Source organism: Bos taurus, chromosome 9 (assembly GCF_002263795.3).
Source record: "Bos taurus isolate L1 Dominette 01449 registration number 42190680 breed Hereford chromosome 9, ARS-UCD2.0, whole genome shotgun sequence".
Lineage (NCBI taxonomy): Eukaryota > Metazoa > Chordata > Mammalia > Artiodactyla > Bovidae > Bos > Bos taurus.
Window position 1 is genome coordinate 81122091 of NC_037336.1, and position 16030 is coordinate 81138120.

At 40.5% G+C, this 16030-nt stretch overlaps 1 protein-coding gene across 7 annotated transcripts in view; it reads left to right on the forward strand.

Annotated features, from left to right (window-relative positions):
- The window catches only part of PHACTR2 (phosphatase and actin regulator 2), a 297881-nt gene that overhangs the window by 126632 nt on the left and 155219 nt on the right, over nucleotides 1-16030 (forward strand). The window lies entirely within an intron of this gene.

Sequence of the window (16030 nt, forward strand, 5' to 3'; positions counted from 1 at the left end):
ACCTAACGCACTCGTGTCTTGAAGAGTGTTTTTTCCCTTCCCATTTTAAAAAATTGAAATATAAGTGATCTACAGTACTGGGTTAGTTCTAGATACACATCATATTGACTTAACATTTCTATATATTACAAAATGATCACCAATGAAATGAATTTTTTAAGTACAGATGAGTTTTGGGGGTCTTTGTCATTAAATGTGAAATCCTCAATAAAAAATATTTTAGCTTCTTCCAAGAAAACGAAACTTCACCCAACTGCATCAGATTCCAACCTTGAGCTAAACAAGGGTGCTTGAGCACCTGCTTCTTTTCGTGTGTCTGCTTGATTGTTTTAGCTGAAGGGCTTTTCAGCCAGCATTTCTCAAATGAAAAATCTCTTCCGAGTGATTCATTTGTCCCTGTGAGATGTGAGAATTACCTGTAGATATCGTGAATACACATATGTGCTTGGCTTTTGCTTCTCTGTTACATAGGTTCCTTCTGAACTGGGTCAGTTTTCAGGTCTTATTACAAAGCTCAGAGTTTTGGGAACCTGACCGTGGGGCTAATTCCTGTTGATGAAAGTGAGCAGCCCTCAGAATTCCTGAATAACCTGTGAGGTAGACAGAACTGAGAGTGATTTTATCCGAAGCAGTGACATTGCACACCCAGGAGCTGAAATGAGGCTGAACACCCACCTGGAGCTAAGCCTTGGCTGTCACACCTGGACTGTTTGCTCTTGGTAGACGGGGTGGGTGTGTGTGGGAGTGTGTGTGTGAGATAATAATTCATAGCATCTGAAATTCAGTTGATTTTTGGCAGCCACGCTCAACAGGATAATTCATGAGCCCGGTGCAGGCAGGGCCCCAGCCCCATCCCGGGAACATCCCTGTTATTTCCGGCAGGCTTTAGGCCGGAAGTTCCTGGCAGACAATAGAAAAGCACCAGGTGTTCCCAGCAGCAGCCCCCTCCTCCTCCCTTAAACACTGCGTTTGGCGGGTTTCCCAAAAGAGGAGAGGTGCACTTGGTTGCACGTGCGTGGTTGCACGTGGTGTCTGTCACCTCGCTGCCGCAGCATTTGTCCTGGACACCTCTGCAACCGGCTGTCTCTGAGGCATCCTGTGCGATTATGCTTTGACCCTTTGGGACAAGGCCAGTCACGGGGCACGCCAGGAAGCTGACTTGTGCTTAGAAACCAGGCTGCTTTGAGGTTTCACTCTGGATTTTGGAAAAGCTGTTAAAGTGAGTTGGTCTTTCCACTTCGTGTAATGAATGCTGGATTCTCAAGTGGCTTAGCGGTAAAGAAACTGCCCGCCAATGCAGGAGACGCGGGTTTGATCCCTGGGTCGGGAAGATCCCCTGGAGAAGGGAATGGCACCTACTCCAGTATTCTTGCCTGGAGAATCCCATGGACAGAGGAGCCTGGCGGGCTACAGTCCATGAGTCATGCTATGCAATGCTAAGTCACTTCAGTCATGTCCGACTCTGTGAGACCCCATAGACAGCAGCCCACCAGGCTCCCCCGTCCCTGGGATTCTCCAGGGAAGAACACTGGAGTAGGTTGCCATTTCCTTCTCCAATGCATGAAAGTGAAAAGTGAAAGTGAAGTTGCTCACTCGTGTCCTACTCTTAGCGAACCCATGGATTTCAGCCTAACAGGCTCCTCTGTCCATGGGATTTTCCAGGCAAGAGTACTGGAGTGGGGTGCCATTGCCTTCTCCAACAGTCCATGAGTCATACAATCCGCTAAGTCAGACACAACGAAGTCTGCTCTGACTCCTCTCTGTGATTTTCACCTTCTTACTTGGAATGAGACAATGGATTGCTTTTCCACTGCTGCTGCTAAACTTCTTACCTTAATAGACTGTGGAAACATGAAGCTAAAATCTTCGAACTGTTTCTTATAGGGCTTCTATAAGGACTAGCAGTTTACTACTGACCTGAAAGAATGAACAAGCTTTCCACATGCCAAGTTTATTTGTGGAGAAGTAGTTTATATATGCAATAAATGGGAGAATATTGAGAGTCTTATGCTTCCCAGGTGCCTCAGTGGTAAAGAATCTGCCTGCAGTGCAGGAAACTCGGAGACCCATGTTCGATCACTGGGCTGGGAAGATCCCCTGGAGAAGGAAGTGGTATTCTTGCCTGAGAAATCCCATGGACAGAGGAGCCTGGTGGGCTACAGTCCATGCGGTTGCAAAAGAGTTGGACATGACTTAGCAACTAAATAACAACAATTGAGAGTCTGGAAATAAACTCTCACATTTATGGAAAATTGGTTTTTCAACAAGGATAAATTGACTGTCAAGATACTTCAATGGAGAAAAGAACTGTCTTTTCAGTAAATGGTACCAAGGAAACTAGATATCCACATACCAAAGAATCAAGTAGGAACTCAATCTCACATCATATTTAAAAATATTAACTCAAAATTGACTGAAGATCTGAATGTAAAAGCTAAAACTATAACACTATTAAAAGAAAACATAGATATAAATCTTTATGATCTTGGATGAGGCAATAATTTCCTAAATATGATACCAGAGGTATCTTGGCTCCTTGGTGGTCCAGTGGCTAAGACTCTGAGCTCCTGATGCAGTGTTCCCAGGTTTGATCCCCAGTCAGGGAACCAGATTCCACAAGCTACAACTAAAAAAAAAGAAAAATGATACCAGACTCAAAAGAAAAAATAGATAACTTGGACATCATCAAACTAAAAGCTTTTGTGCTTCAAAGGATATGTTGAAGAAAATGTCTGTCAATTCCTCAAAGAATTAATCATAGAGTTATAATATGACCAGCAGTTTCACACCTAGGTGTATGCACAAAAAAATGAAAATATGTTTCACAAAAACTTGTCCATGAATTTCCTAGCAGCATTATTCATAGTAACCCCACAGTGGAAACAATGCAGATATCCATGCAACAAATAAATGGATAAAAGCATACAGTATCTATACACAATGGAGTATGATTTGGCAATAAAAAGAAATGAAATACTGATATGTGCTACAACACAGATGGCCCTTGAAAACATTGTACTTTGTTAAAGAAGGCCACATGTTGTGTTCCATTTATATGAAGTTCAGAATAGGCAAATTCCTAGAGACAGAAAGTGCCTATAGTGGGTGCCTGGGGCTAGGGAATGGTGAGGAAGTGGGGAATGATGCTAGCAAGGTATAGAGTTTCTTGGGGTGATGAAAATTTCTAAAATTGATTGTAATGACAGTCACATAACTCTGTGAATAATAAAACCATTTAATCATAGACTTTGATGAATGACTTGTATGCTATGAGAATTACCTCCCAATTAAGATGTTATAGGGACTTCCCTGGCGGTCCAGTGGTTAAGACTCCACCCTCCCAATGCAAGGGGCACCGGTTTGATCCCTGATTGGGGAACTAAGATCCCACAGGCTGCCTGGCATGGCCAAAAAAAAAAAAAAAAAGATGTTATAATAAAGCAACCATAGAAAATAGATGGGAAGAGATTGTTGTTGTTATTTAGTCGCAAAGTCGTGTCCGACTCTTGCGACCCTGTGGACTGTAGCCCACCAGGCTCCTCTGTCATGGGATTCTCCAGGCAAGAATACTGGAGTGGGTTGCCACTTCCTACTCCTCCCCTGGGATCTTTCTGACCCAGGGATTGCAGCCAGGTTTCCTGCACTGCAGGCGGATTCTTTACCTCTGAGCCACCAGGGAAGCCCACATACATGAGGTAACATTGTCATCTGTCCTCAGTGTTATTACAATATTTTTTGAACATATTCCTTACATAGGGTGTTACAGCCCCATGACTTACATAAATACCTAGACGTTTGAACGGCTTAATCCTCTTCACCTATTTTACCTGGCACCACTCTGCCCTTGCTTCTGGCAACAACCACGCATTTGTTCTTCATATCCATGAATCTGTTTTCATTGTTTTTTGTTTTTGTTTCTTATATTCCGCATATAAATAGATCATGCAATATTTGTCTATGTCTGACTTCTTTCACCTAGCCTAATATCATCTAGATCCATCCATGTTGTTGCAAATGGCTAGAGTTTTCTTTATAATAAATCTGAGTGTAATAATTGGCTGAGTAATATTCCAGGTTGTGCGTGCGCGTGCGCGCGCGTGTGTGTGTGTGTGTGTATGTGGTGTAGAGATTAGCTGATGCCAACCTTTTCCAAAGTGGCTCATACCTATGACACTCTAGTCAGCATGGAACAAAAGTCTGCTATTTCCACATCCTCAACGCTTGATATTGACCAAATTTTAACTTTTTATCTTTCTGATGGGTGTGAAAAAAAAATAGATGGATAGAGAGGATGGACTGTTATTAATTGTAGTTTTCCTCTAATTTTCATTCTCCTCTCTTGGCCTTCATCTGCTTTTCCAGATGTTTCTTAGAAAGAAGCAATGATTTATAACTCATAGTGGAAACCATAGGGTTTGTGAGAAAAAGCTAGAGATAAAGACGATTGCATACAGTGTGTACTTTTAAGATTTCCTTTTTGTTCATGTTTCCGACTTAATTCTTAACTTTGCACCTATTACCACATACTAGCTCTTCTCTTCTCTTGCACAGAGATGGAAGAGCTTTGGAATCTTTAATAAAAATCTCAGTTTTTTGGTCAAATCTGTCTCCCGAGAATCAAATATAGTTTACTTTTCACCAAACATGCCTTCAACAAATTGCCATGTGAGAGGGAGAGGAAAGCAGAGAGCAAACAGATGTGCTCTTTCCCCTACTTTATGGCAAACATTATCTCTGTCAAAATCAAAGAAGAGTCCTTTATTCCACCAGCTAAACTTCTTATCCTAAGCTGGGGAACTGTTACCAAGTAAGGAACATCAATGGAGGGAAGAGAAAAATCACAGGATAAAATACATTTTTAGGTGTTCTTCTCTAAGCCGAGCTGCGGAGGGGAGCATTGGTACAGAGCACGGGGCACGGTTGCCTGATGGGATACACCCTGGGACGTCAGCCTACTCTTGCCTAGACCTAGGCAACTGACTTTAGCAACTCGGTTGTCTCCTGTGAGCCTAAGCTCCCTTTGTTGTTGAACTGAGGGATCTCAAGTCTTTCTAGATCTAAAAATCTAGATTTTATGCTTTCATAATTTGATCTAGAATTCTTTGAATGGTCAATACTAAATGAGCATGTGTTGGGTGATCATTCGTGTCTCACTCTTTACAACACCGTGGACTGTATCCCTCCAGATTCTTCTGTCCATGGAATTTCCCAGGCAAGAATACTGGAGTGGGTTGCTATTTCCTACCCCAAGGGATCTTCCTGACCCAAGGATCGAACCTGTGTCCCTTGTGTTGCCTGCCTTGGCAGGGGGATTCTTTACCACTGTGCCACTCGGGAAGCCTGCTGCATGAGCGTAGTGAAAGTGGAGTGAAGTCGCTCAGTCGTGTCCGACTCTTTGCTACCCCGTGGACGGTAGCCTACCAGGTTCCACTGTCCACAAGATTTTCTAGGCAAGAATACTGGAGTGGGCTGCCACTTCCTTCTCCAGGGGATCTTCCCAACCCAGGGATCGAACCCGGGTCTCCTGCATTGCAGACGGATGCTTTACCATATGAGCCACCAGAGCATACAGGTAGATAAATCTATAGTTGAATGAATACTGTACCCAATACTTGGAGTAATGAGTAAATGTCATAAAAGAAGCAATCTCATGACTTTTCTGAGGCCTCTGGAGCTGTAACTGATTAGCATAGCATTTTTTAAACTTTTTATTTTATATTTGAGTACAGCCAATTAACAGTGTTGTGATAGTTTCAGGTGGAGAGCAAAGGGACTCAGCCATACATATGCATGTATCCATTAGCATGGTATTTTAAGTTAAGGTCTCAAAAAGAAAGAGCAAGTCTGTTAGTTTCAGTCAGTTCAGTTCAGTCGCTCAGTCATGTCTGACTCTTTGCAACCCCATGAATTGCAGCATGCTAGGCCTCCCTGTCCATCACCAACTCCCGGAGTTCACTCAGACTCATGTCCATCGAGTCAGTGATGCCATCCAGCCATCTCATCCTCTGTCGTCCCCTTCTCCTCCTGTCCCCAATCCCTCCCAGCATCAGAGTCTTTTCCGATGAGTCAACTCTTCGCATGAGGCGGCCAAAGTACTGGAGTTTCAGCTTCAGCCTCATTCCTTCCAAAGAAATCCCAGGGCTGATCTCCTTGCAGTCCAAGGGACTCTCAAGAGTCTTCTCCAACTTAGTTTGGTGACCCACAAAAAGATGAGCACAACAGACATTGATTTCCACACTTAGTTTGTAAAGCTGACTGCTGCTGCTGCTGCTGCTGCTGCTGCTGCTGCTGCTGCTGCTGTTGCTAAGTCGATTCGGTCATGTCCGACTCTGTGCGACCCCATAGACGGCAGCCCACTAGGCTCCCCCGTCCCTGGGATTCTCCAGGCAAGAACACTGGAGTGGGTTGCCATTTCCTTCTCCAGTGCATGAAAGTGAAAAGTGAAAGGGAAGTCAGTCGCTCAGTTGTGCCCGACTCTTAGCAACTCCATGGACTGCAGCCTACCAGGCTCCTCTGTCCATGGGATTTTCCAGACAAGAGTACTGGAGTGGGTTGCCATTGCCTTCTCTAAAGCTAACTACCAGGTTCCAAATGAATAGAGGCTCAGTTGGCCATCGTGAAACTTTAAAATATATCCAGTGTTGACTGATAAGTTCTATTTGAACCAAATTTGATATGGTTACTTTTCTTTTCTGCCTGGGGTATAATTTATATACAGTGAAATGCATAGATTTTAAGAGAACAATTCAGTGAGTTTTGACAATTGCATACATACTTATATGCAACCTACACCCCTATTAAGATACAGAATATTCCCAACCCCACAAAAGATCCCTCATGGCCCCTCCCCGTCAGTCCCTACCCAAAGACAAAAACGGTTCTAATTTCTTTCTCCCTCTATCAGTTTTTCCAGTCCTAGAACTCTATCAGTGGACTCATACAACATATACCCTTTTGTGTCTGTCTTCTTTCACTCAGTAAATTGGTTTTGAGGGTCATCTATTGAGCTGGGTTTATCAGTAGTTTCTCACAGGTTGGATTCCCTGGAAAGAGACAATGATTAGCATGCAGGGCATTTATTAAGGAGGCCTCTTGGGATCTAAGGCTTTGGAAGGGAGGGAAAGAAACAGGATTGAGCAGAGAGGGGAGTGAAACTTCTGACAGCACTGCCACCAGCTCTGGCTGGGTCCCCTGGGGAGCTCTCGGTGTCAGCTGCCACGGGGAGAATTCTCGCCTGCCAGTGGGAGCTCTGGAGCTGTATGGCCTGTCAGAGTAATTTCAAGTTGCCCCCACTCCCATGTTAATCTGGCCTTGGCAGGGGCTGCTTCTCCAGGAAGAGATTGGTACTTTGGGTAAGGCTATTTGTTTCAGCCAAGAAAATATGCCCCTTCCCCAGGGGGGCTGACTGCTGAGGGCTGTCTTTCAGCAACAGCCCTAGCAGATGGAGAAGTAAGTCCTTCAATTCTGAGGGGAGTGGGCAGCACAGTGCTTTATGACTGAGTAGTATTCCACCAAAATGGACACACCAAATTATATTCATTCACTCCTGCTTCTGGTGATGGACAGTTGATCTGTTCCAACTTGGGGGTTATTATGAAGAAAGCTGCTATGGGCATTCTCAACAGTCTTTTTACGGATATATGTTTTCATTTGTGTTGGATAAATGCCTAGAAGTAGAACTTCTGTCTGATAGGATAGGTGCATGTTTAACATTATAGAAAATGCAAGGCCAGGTTTCCAAATTCCAAATTGTCATTTTATACTCCTACCACCAATGTATGAAAATCCCAGTTGTTATATATTCTTGCCAGCACTTGGTATGGTCGATCTTTTTAAATACATACAGAAAAAACTCGAAAAGTATCCTGATCACTTAGATGGAAATACCAGAAGGGATTTCTGCTTGAATTAGTCTAGACTAGACAGATTCTGAATTTATGATATACAGCAAGCACAATTTCATATATGTTTGTACAGCAAAAATCACATTTAACTTGTTGACTTCAAGCCCTTTGTTGTCTTGGTGATGTACTGCCATATCCAAATTTATTTCAAAATTAGTTTAAATTTTTGCGGTTCAGATTAAGCTAAATGTGCACTTGAAGCTTAACCTGTAGTTGAACCTCCTTAGAGGTAAGGTTTTGCTCTGTTTTTTCCCAGGGGATGCAACTGATTTATTTTTCTTGATGTTTACTTCTTTCTATTTAAAAAAATATTCATTTATTTAAATTTTATTTATTTTTGACCGTGTTGGGTCTTCGTTGCTGTGTGGGCTTTCTCTCTAGTTGCGGAGAGCAGGGGCTATTCTCCAGTTGTGATGTTCAGGCTTCTCGTTGCGCTGGCTTCTTTTCCGGAGCACAGGCTCTAAGGCGTGCAGGCTTCGTAGCTGTGGATCAGGAACTCCGGAGTGCAGGCTCTGTAGTTGTGGCGCACATGCTTAGTTGCCCTGTGGCATGTGGGTACTTCCCGGACAAGGGATCGAACTCATGTCTGCTGCATTGCAAGGCAGATTCTTAGCCACTGAGCCATCAGGGAAGCCCATGTTTACTTCTTTTTGTTTATCATTTATTTGGCCACCCTGGCTCTTTGTTGGGTCATGTGGGATCTTTGCTGCAGCATGCCAGCTTTCAGCTGTGGCAAGTGGGATCTAGTTCCCTGACCTGGGATTGGATCTGGGTCCCCTGCACTGGGAGTGCAGAGTTTTACTGCTGGACCATGAAGAAAGTTCTTGGTAAGGTTCTCCTATACTAGAAAATGAATTATAGTATTCAGATTCTTTTTCCTAACAGCTTCCTTCAACAAAGTATATTTAGATATTATGACTTAATAGCTAAGTTTTACTGATCAGATACTATATGCAAGACAAGGCCATGTTCTAATCTCTTCACATGTGTTACACCACTTAATCCTTACACTTGATTCGGAAGTCAAGTGTGTTATTATTATTATCTATTATTATTACCCCCATTTTTACCAAGGAAAAAAGGATAGGGAAAGATGGACCTGCTTCATTCAACAAATATTGATTGATTGCCACCAACTTGCAAAGAGATAAGGTGTTTAAAAAAAATCTTTTCCTTGTGGAGCTTACATTCCAGTAGTAGGAAACAGATCGATAGATAGGAAATATGAGCAGTTTTACTCTACTTGGGCTTTCAGTCCATGTCTTCTATTTGGGATAGTAATGAGAAAGATAGAGTGTTAGGATGCACACTACCTACAGTGCACTCTGTTATTAAACTACTCTACATTACGTGACACAATAGGCATTGACAACTGAGTGTCTCAGAGTTGCAGATATGGGTCCAGATAATTGTTTGAGAGTTGAGAATGGATCACAGCTCACACTCTTTGGAACCTGAACTCATCCTTTGGGCTCTGACTGATTTAAGTGACCTCAAAGAATTGCTTCTGCAATTGAGAGATGCTTGGGAGGGGTGGGCAGTTTGGCTATGCCAGTATAATATTTTTGAATGAAATATGATCTCGGTTCATAAATGCTACATATTTTGCTATACAAGCTACATGTCTCCCCAGCTATTGTCTGTAGTCTTACTTTTCTGGCTCTGGCCCTCTCTGAAGTCATCAGAGGGGAGAGTGTAAGCTTAACCACTTGGCTCTCTTCCTCTGCTGCCTCTCCTTCCTATTCCAGGCTACATTTCTCCCTCAAAGCTGATGAAACTTCATCTACCCTACTTCTTCCAGTCCTCCATTTGGACTGAGTAGATCTTCTTTTTAAGTAAGCCATGTTCCCACCTGTGTTTGTTACGTATTGCTGGAGAACAATGCTACCACAAACGGAGCAGCTTAAAACAACATATGTTGTATCTCTGTTGCTATGTGTCAGCAGTTAGGGCACAGCTTCGTGGAGTCCTTTGCTTAGAGTCTCGGCATGTCACAAAGGTGCAATCAGGGTCTCAGCCGGGAGCTGTGATCTCACTAAGGCTTCACTGGGGAAGGCTATATTCCCAGGCTCACGTGGCTGCTGGCAGCATTCCATTCCCTGCAGAATGCCAGAGCGGGGGGCCTCAATTTCTTGCTGGCCATCAGCCGGAGGTTGCCCTCTGCTCCTTGCCTCATGGCCCCCTCCAGGTGGTGATTCACAGGTGCTTCTTCAAAGCCAGGAAGAGCATGAGTATCTTCCAGCAAGACAGGTGTTTCAATCTTACACAACATAATCACACATGCAATACACACACACACACACACACACACACACACACTCACACTCACACTCACACTCACACTCACACTCACATACATCATCCCCAGAGTCGATTGGTTGAAAGAAAGTCACAGATCCATCTGCCCTCAAGAGAAGGGACTTCCATGACAGTGTGACTATCAGCGGGCCACCTTAGCCTTTCTACTGCATCCTCAATATTAAGAAACACTTCTTGTGTTACTTCAGTCAAACGTTTTTTCTCTGCAAAAGCAGAGTAAGCTAGACATCTCCATCCAGTTTGTTCATCTGTATACAATGATCTGTAAGTTAATGAACATTCCTGTTTGGTTTTAGCACTGCTATATCTCAACCAAATACTGAATTTTTAATAAGACATAGGCCTGTAATCTCAGATGAGAAACTGAACAAAGCTTTAAGTAGGGCTCTTGAAAACATAATGTATGTATTTAGTAGATGCATTTTAATGTAATTATGACAATATTCTGATTCTGTGTTTTCTGAATCGCTGAACCAGAAACCCTAAGTGATCCTCTGTAAATGGTATTCTACTGACACTATTGCTTATTGCTGGACCTGACAGGAAGCCCACTGTTATGAGTCCCCAGTTTTCTTTTTGTGTTTCTCCTGGCAGCCATAGATCTAAATGGTGCATTGATGCAGATCAGATTCATTCATTCATTCATTTGCATATAAAGTACATACTTCCTGAGCACTTACCCATGTTCTGGCCCTGTGCTGATGTTATAATGGTAAACCAGACATGGCCTCCAGGTGACATTCAGTTCAGGGCAAGAGACAGATGAGGAGACAGCCTTGAAGTAAATACCATGAGGGCAGGTTGCTATGGAAATACACAGATTTAGGTCCCAGAGGATTTGACAGCTAAGCCAATGTATCTCTTAGATCATAAAATATAGGAGAATTGGAGGCAAGATATTGAGAATTAACCAACCAAAGTAGACATAGAAAACTGAAGGAACGATGAGTCCTCCAGTTAGTAATAAAAGAGGGAGATGAACAGAGGTTTGAGAACCAAAAAGTATCAGTCACTGAGTCATGTTCATCTCTTTGCAACCCCATGAACTATAGCCCGCCAAGCTCCTCTGTCCATGGGATTTTCCAGGCAAGAATACTGGAATGGGTAGCCATTCCCTTCTCCAGGGGATCTTCCTGACCCAGGGATTGAACCTGGTCTCCTGCATTGCAGGCAGATTCTTTACCCTCTGAGAACCAAGCCTTGACATAAACCTAGACAGAAGATGGGAAGAAAATAAGCCATGAATATTTAGTAAGTGCACTTTTGCCAGGCTATAATGAAAGTCTCATTCTTCACATGGTACTAATTATTTGCAGAATAAGGTACTAGATATTTCTACATTGACACAAATAATGGACTACAACTAAATACTCACATGTTCTTGCATAAAATGAAAATTTTATTACCCTAGATGCAATAGGGTAATATTTATCTCAGAAACAAAGCAAAACTTATCATCCTAAAATCACAGACTCAAGTGAGAAATGTATGTTAGTGTTGAGTATTTTATTGATAAATGTAACTGAGTATTGTAGTCAGCATTGGTTCACAGAAACAAATCACTAGATGTATAATTGGCTCACAAAACAGTATGGTATATACACCTATAAAGAAGACATAAAAATCTGTAGAGATGGTGAAATCTTTGGAGCTTTATGTGGGTTTTGGAATATTTATAGCAAAGCAAAACCCACAGCACTTTCTCCTGCTAAATAAATAAAGAGAGACAGAGAATAACAATATTCTTTTAAAGTATAACAATAAATCGTTCAGGTAAATATTCCTTTGTATTGTATATTGGGCCTCTTTCTCTCTGGTAAAGACTTCCCTTGTGCATTCTCATAATTGAAAGCCCTCTGCTTAAGGAAGTTGGGGAATGAAAACCCTTCAGTGTCAGAGCCTCATTGCTTTGGAGAGTGGTATATAGATTTTATATGGCAATATTCCAAGCCCATTTTGTATATCTACTTCTTAATTGTGTGATTATATGATTTCTCCCTGAATAAATCTTGTTTTGATGAAAGATTAAATCTAAACACCTGCAAGTTGCCTCATCCCCCTTCTTGGCTTCCATCTTTATCACCTGTTTGAAGAATGTGTCAGCTTTCCTTAGTTGAGAAGTAATTTGCAGTTACTGAAATCCATTTTATATTCTAATGCTTCAATATTTACAACTTTCCATAGAGGGCTGTTTTACCTGGAAGCATCTTAGGTTTAGATTTAAGTTCTAATAAAACTAAATATGTTTTCAGAAACCAATCTTATAGCTTTTTCTTATTCTGTTTTAAAATACCAGAAGCATAAAAGTAAAGAACAGTTGAAGTTAAGCTTGTTAAATATAAGAAACTACTTATTTGTAATTCCCTTAAGATGTCATTTGGAGTTTTAAAGATACCACTGTACTACAAATAACAAATACTACAGAGAGATATTTACTCTAAAGAAAACAAAAATAAGCAGGAGATTGGAGTTCTTCATCTGTTTTTAGTTATAGAATGCTGTGTTATTTAATAATGGAAGAAGTGGTTAAAAAATACTAAATATGCATCTGTGTTTTCCCCAGGATGCAGAATAGTAAGTTTTAAATTCACCTTTCTACTAGTGATGTTTCTGTTCTTGGAATTACTCAGATAGTTGTTTTTCATCTTGAATTTTCTTTACCTGCATTTCACTTACTTTTATTCATTGAAAAATACAGAACATTCTCTTATTAAGAGAATTAACCTTATTTACATGGGTGAATGAAGGTTCTGTATCAGTCAGTTCGGTTCAGTTGCTCAGTCGTGTCCAACTCTTTGCAACCCCATGGACTGTAGAAGATTCTGTATATATCAAAGCAAATTTCTTGAATTTTAGTTCTTTCATTTGCAACCTTTTTTTAAAAAATATTTTCCTTTCTTTGTTCTTTTTCTTTTTTCTTTCCTTTTTTAGCTTAATCAGTTTAATACTTACCTATTTACTTATGTATTACTTCTCTCTGAATAAACTTCTGTTTTTAAAAATGCATTTAAGACTTTAAATATACCTCTGATTACCACATTACCACCATCTCTCATAATCTGTAATGCTTTCATTTCTTGTTCTTCACACATTATGTTACAATTTGATTTCCTTGTGTTACTTAGGAGTGCCTTTTTGTTTATTTGTTTTCAAAAAAGTATGGGAGGGTTGTTTCTTGACCACTGAGAATCCTGGGAAAACCCTTTTTATCATATTACTTTATGTTAAAATCTCACCATATTATTGTGGATTTGTCTGTTTATACTTCTAATTCTGTTGTTGTTCAGTCGCTAAGTCGTGTCTGATTCTTTGCAATCCATGGACTGCAGCACTTCACTGTCTCCCTAAGTTTGCTCAAACTGGTGTCCACTAAGTCAGTGATGCCATCCAACCATCCCATCATCTGCTGTCCCTTTCTCCTGCTGCCCTCAATCTTTCCTAGCATCAGGATCTTTTCCGAGTCGGCTCTTTGCATCAGGTAGCTAAAGTATGGAGCTTCAGCTTCAGCATCAGTCCTTCCAGTGAATATTCAAGGTTGATTTCCTTTAGGATTCACTGCTTTGATTTCCTTTCTGTCCAAGTGTCTTCTCCAGCACCACAGTTCAAAAGCATCAATTCTTTGGTGCTCAGCTTTCTTTGTGGTCCAACTCTCACATCCATACATGACTACTGGAAAAACCATTGCTTTGACTATACAGACCTTTGTTGGCAAAATGATGTCTCTGCTTTTTAATACACTGTCTTGGTTTATCATAGCTTTTCTGCCAAAGAGTAAGTGTCTTTTATTTTCATGGCTGCCATCACCATCTGCAGTGATTTTGAAGCCCAAGAAAATAAAATCTGCCACTGTTTCCACTTTTTCCCCATCTATTTGCCATGAAGAGATGGGACTGGATGCCATGATCTTAATTTTTTGAATGCTGAGTTTTAAGCCAGCTTTTTCACTCTCCACTAATTATAATCTTAACTAATTCTTACTCATCTTAACTTGTTAATGTAAGTATTAGGTAATAATCTTAACTAATTCTGTTTTTGTTTTTTGTATTTTAAGATTCTGATGCTAGGGGCATACTAGCTGATAATTTGCACATCTGTTTCTTGTTAAGTTACTTTTTATTGTTATATAATCAGTACCTTTATGCAATTTATTGTTTTTGCACGCATATGTGCATGCTCAGTCATGTCCAGCTCTTTGCAACCCCATGGACTGTACCCCACAGGCAGTCTCCTCTGCTTGTGGAATTTTCCAAGTAAGAATACTGGAGTGGGTTGCCATTTCATCCTCCAGGGGATCTTCCCGATTCAGGGATCGAACTTGCATCTCCTGTGTCTCCTGCATTGGCAGATGGATTCTTTACCACTGGGAATAAATAAATAAATGGGATAATTTATAATAAATAAATAATAAATGGGATAATACATAAATAAATGGGAATCCCATTTATTATTTTTTATTGTTTTTACTTCAGCTTTAATTCATCTATTATTAATATTGAAATAGCAAATTTCCCTTAGTAAGTATTTGCTTAAGGATGTATTTTTCATGCTTTTATTTTCAGCTTTTGCTGTTTGGGATGTATCTTGTAAAATGGGCAGACAGAGGCATGTATTATATTTCTGCTCCCTCCAATTTTTTACTGTCATTAGATATGAATATTCCTTTCACATTTTTTGCAATTACTGTTTTGGACTTAATTTGACATCTTAATTTGTGTTATCTCTTTTAGCCAGCTCTTTTTCAAATTTTCCCTCATTTTCTTTTTTCATTATTGGATTAGTGAAACATTTTTTATTCCCCTTCCTTTTATTTACTGATTTGGAAACTTACTATTATATTTTTATTATTATTTGAAATAGCACATTTTTCTGACAAACTCAAGAAGTATTTAGTTTGTCTATCCTCCTAACATCAAAATTAGGACCTCAACATATGTTAAAATTCACTGACTACCTCTCCATTTTGCACAACCAATAGTTTATTAAATTCACCATAATTTTATCAGTTTCTATGCTCAGTGTTGTTTCTTTATTTTATTGTTTTTAATTTTTTAATTTTTTAATTTTTTATTTTTTTGGATTCTAAGGGGATTATTTTATTTATTTATTTATTTTTAATTTTATTTTATTTTTAAACTTTACATAATTGTATTAGTTTTGCCAAATATCAAAATGAATCCACCACAGTGTTGTTTCTTGTCCACCTCTTTTGAGAACCCATGGACTATACAGTCCATGGAATTCTCCAGACCAGAATAGTGGAGTGGGTTGACATTTCCTTCTCCAGGGTATCTTCCCAACACCAAGATCGAACCCAGGTCTCCTGCATTGCAGGTGGATTCTTTACCAGCTGAGCCACCAGGGAAGCCCAAGAATACTGGAGTGGGTATCCTATCCCTTCTCCAGGGGACCTTCCTGACCCAGGGATCAAACCGGAGTCTCCTGCATTGTGGATAGATTCTCTACCAGCTGAGCTACAAGGGAAGCTCTGTATCCCACTCTTAAGCTGAACTCTTTTTCTTTCTTGCTGAGAAATTTTCTATAGATGTACCTTTAGTGATTAACCACTTTCAGTGAGTGAGTTTTTGATTTGATGAATAATTATTTATCTGGGTATGGAATTCTAAGGTATGTCCCTATAACACCAAGAATATATGATTCTATTGTCATCTTGGTTTTATTGTGATTTCTTGGAGTGGCATCTGACTTCTCTACCCAGTACTTTCTCTTTATTCTTAATACTCAATGTCCTACGATATATCCAAGTATAGGTTGATTTTTCCCCTTGGAAAAAATTATTTTCATTCTGT